The sequence below is a fragment of the Geospiza fortis genome, unplaced genomic scaffold (genome assembly GCF_000277835.1).
Source record: "Geospiza fortis unplaced genomic scaffold, GeoFor_1.0 scaffold16, whole genome shotgun sequence".
NCBI lineage: Eukaryota > Metazoa > Chordata > Aves > Passeriformes > Thraupidae > Geospiza > Geospiza fortis.
The window spans coordinates 4,038,786-4,043,330 of record NW_005054302.1 but is presented as its reverse complement, the minus strand read 5'-3'; positions in this window follow the sequence as shown (position 1 = coordinate 4,043,330).

Here is a 4,545-nt window from a genome sequence, read left to right as displayed (position 1 = left end):
TTGTTAAGTGCAAGCCTCCAAGGCTCTTGGTATGAATTATGAGGGAACTAAATGGTTACTCAACAACAACCTATACAACCAGGTCACTAATCCATCCAGTACGGTGCCAGAAACACTAGTGGTAACACTAGGAAAGGGGGAACACACAGCTGGGATGAGAAAAATGCAAGACCAACCCTTCAGCAACAGCACAGGTTTAGACCAACACTAACTGGTCATAAAAAGTAATTTTAGACACAGTGATAATAGCAATGTAGTAAATGAACATAAGTAAGTCATAACTCTTAAATTTTATTTGAGTGACTGCTGAAAGATACTAGAGCTGTAAAAATTAACTATTTATCATCATATAAACACAGAAGAAAATACCAGCTGTACTGCTAGAGCAGGAATTCTGCACGTTGAGTAGATCTAGAAATCACAAATGTACATATGGCTAACAAAAAAATCTAATGATCATGAAAAGTAGATCTCTTTTACAGTATAAATTACTTAAATCTGTGATACTTCAGAAAGGCAATTATAAGTACTATGAGCCAGGAGTTAACATTAAGTACATTTCCCTCAGCTATCAGTGTCTCTGTGTTAGGCCACCACAACGTTTTCAAGTTACTAGCCTAATGTGTAAACCTTCAATTGTTAATGCTACACAATTAAAGAAACCATACTTCCAATACAACTGCACCACCCTACCTACAAACTTTACTGAATTGTGTCATTTGGCCCTGCCTGCAGTAATGTAACAGATATCCTTCCTTTTGCAAACACACATGGAACCTGTCACACAGCATCTAGGGGAAGACTTTGTTTCTGCTTAGCACTTAATCACACAGCCACAGTAAAGGAAAAAAAATCTAATAGCCATCACATACCAAATAACCAAGATACATATTTGCACAATCTATAATCTAAATCACAATTAAAAAAATTAAAAACAGGGCAGTTTTAGTGCATTTAGTAATTAAATGTTGAAAGCAGAAATTATTGCTGAGAAAAGGCAAGATACAGACAATGAGAAAGGAAGATGCAATTATGCATTTGAAGAAATAACAGATGGCTGGAAAGATTATAAAGAAAACATAGAACCAGAATAGAATCATAGAATCATTTAGGTTGGAAAGGACATCATTGACTTAAACCTCAGACTAATCACCACCTTGTCAACAAGACCACAGCACTATGCCACATCCAGTCTCCACTTCTAGGAATGGTGACTCCGCCACTTCCTTGGGCAGTTTGTTCTAATGTTTGACCACCCTTTCAGTGCAGAAATGTTTCCTGATGTCCAACCTCAACTTCCCCAGTGCAATTTGAGGCTATGTTCTCTTGTTCTGTCACTTGTTACCTGGCAGAAGAGGCTGACCCCCACCTGGTTGCACCCTCCTGTCAGGCAGTTGCAGAGAGTGACGAGTTCCCCCTGAGCCTCCTTTTCTCCAGGCTGAACACCCCCAGCTCCCTCAGCTGCTCCTCACAGCACTTGTGCTCCAGACCCTTCCCCAGCTCTGTTGCCCTTCTCTGGACACGCTCCAGCCCCTCAATGTCTCTCTGCACTGAGGGGCCCAGAACTGAGCACAGGATTGGAGCTGTGGCCTCAGCAGTGCTGGGTACAGGGGGACGGTCACTGCCCTGCTCCTGCTGGCCACAGCCTGGCTGATCCAGGCCAGGATGCCATCGGCCTTCTGGGCCACCTGGGCACACCCTGGATCATGTTCAGCTGCTGTTGACCAGCAGCCCCAGGTCCTTTTCCACCAGGGCAGCTTTCCAGACAGCCTTCCCCGAGCCTGTAGCGCTACATGGGGCCGTCGTGACCTAATCTATGTTTTCAAACTGCATTTGACTATGACTTCAGAATACAGCTGCAGAGTTCACCCCCAAGCCGTCAGTCTGTCCAGCAGCATCCCCCAATGGCAGCCGAGTGACAGGCGGGCTGGCGCGGCCAGCGTTAGCCCATGCTGCCACCTCGTGGGGACCCACCCGCGACACACCGGCCCTCCGCTCCAACACCGCCGCCAAAAACCAGCGAACATCCGTAGTGCCCTCTGTGCACAGCTTTTTTAGGAATGATAAACCGAACCGCCCGTCTTGTCTTTAGATTCTCAGAGTGGTGTGAGCACAAAACTGAAGGGATGATGTATATATTCCTTTATTCTTTCAGATACAGGCTGACAGAGCTATAAAACCCACAATATATACATGATACATAACATAACCTGTATGCACGTCTTTATAATTCTCTGTAAAGACATGGAGAGCAGAATGTGAAGCTGTATTTTTTTAATTTTTACACCATTAATAATAAGAAAACTATTACTTCAGAATGCGTTGCTATTGTTCACTTAAATATAAGAATGAGCTGTCTTCCCAACAAAAAGCTAATTAGGCCTAATTAGGCTTCATATAGCTAATTACACTGTTTTTCAGATAATCATGTTCTGCTGGTTTAAAATTGCATTCAGACCTCTAATCAAGGCAAACCTTCCTATCATTTCCCTTTCTCTGCTACATCCACATCACCTGGATCTTACATTTTACTCCTTAGCTGTTACTCATTATGATCTTAAGAAACTGTGAGTTAGATTTTAAATGGGAATTAACACATATTAAGGAAGATGAAAGCAAAATTTTGGGTGAGCAAGCCTGCCCTCACCTTGGAAGCAATTTCCAAATCTAAAGATATGTTGAGAAAACACCTCAGATTTTAGCTTCATTGCAAAAAGCTGTTGTTCTAGAGCACGACACAGCACAAAGTACCACAACTCCATCAGAAGGGCGTGAGAGAGACTTATTATAGCAACATGTTGCTTTTATACTTTTCCAAGATATTTACACTCACTTAACATACACATTCACTGCCCATTGGTTATAGGAAAGAAACAAAGTTCTCAGTGGGTGACCAAGGAGCCATGTCACTCTGTGAGCCAGCTAGAGTCTGTATCTCTTAACTTTCTTTCCATCACATCTCCATAGTGACAACCTTGGTGTCCTCCTCAGGAGAGATATGGGGCTTTCCTTTATCTTCAGGAGGCCTTTGCTGGCTCACAAGAATGTCTTTCCTACAAAAAGTGATGGGAGATTCAGAAAGACTGGTATTCACAGAGCAGGAGAAGGGGGTTTAGTTCTTATGGGTCACATAGAGAGAGATTATTAATTTCTTCTTATCTGAGGGAAATTATTTACAAGGGAAATCAGTTTGAGGATAACTTCTGGATAGTTCCACCCGTCACACACAGATCAGCCTCATTCAAGTGCAGATTAAAAAAAAACCATGCAAACTTGTTTGATTTGGGTGTTTTACCAAGAATGGGTGAGGCCCTACTCCATAGAATTGTGTAATATTTTAACTTCACTGCTCCTTTCTTCATGCTTTCTTCCTCATTACTCCTGAAATTCTTCTGTCCTTTAAGCACACAGGACTGCAGTCTCTCAATCTTCCTCATTACTCCTGAAATTCTTCTCCTGTCCTTTAAGCACACAGGACTGTAGTCTCTCAGTTTTTGGCTCTTTTCCACACAAATACTGTTTGCCTTGGCCACACCAACTGCTATTCACCATGTTATTAAGAAAACCTTGAGTAGGTTTGTGTTTCAGCATTCCCTGTGTCCACTAGCAGTGGTGTGTCCTTCTTGACAAGTTTTGGTAACCTTGATAAGCTTTTGGTAACCTTCCCCTGAGCATATCAAGCCCAAAATCTTAACAGGGCAATTCTAACAAGAAACTTATCATGTTAACACCTGGACATCAGCAGAAGAAAATCAGTGTATCTATAATTTTAAAATTTAACTGTATTGCACTAGAGGTGGTTAAACAGATAGCTGGACAGTATCATGCTACGTTTGTGACAGCCGAAACATGAGTGGCAAAACACTGCAAAAATATCTCTTGCCTCTTCTGCAAGTAAAGAGAATGCATGTAGAATAAAGTAACCCCAAAGCAAGGACTTAATGGCTTCTAATTCAGCGTTCTGGTTTTGGCTGGGGTAGTGACAGTGGCTGGTATGGGGCTGTGGTTTGGATTTGTGCTGAGCAGAGCGCTGGTAATACAGAGATGTTTCTGTCATTGCTGAGCAGGGCTTACACAGAGCCAGGGCCTTTTCTGCTTTCATATTGTCAGTTTTTGAACTGGTGAGGAAGCTGCAGGTGCACCAGAGGCTGGGAGGGGACACAGTCAGGACAGGGGACACAGCCAGGACAGGTCATCCCGACTGACCAAAGGGACATTCCAGACCATCTGACATCATGCTCTGTGTAGCAAGAGGGGAAAGAAAGGAATGTGGGACGTTTGCAATGATGGCTTTTGTCTTCTCAAGTTACCATCGTACGTGATGGGTCCCTGCTCTCCCGAGGATGGCTGAACACCTGCCTGCTCATGGGAAGCTGTGAATTAATCCCTTGGGGTTTTTTTGCTTTGCTTATGCGCGTAGCTTTTTCTTTCTCTATTAAACTACCTTAACCTCAACCCACGGGTTTTCTACCTTCCACTCTGCCGATTTTGTCCCCGATCTCGCTGCTGAAACAGCGAGCGAACAGCTGCCGGTGTCTCAGCCCG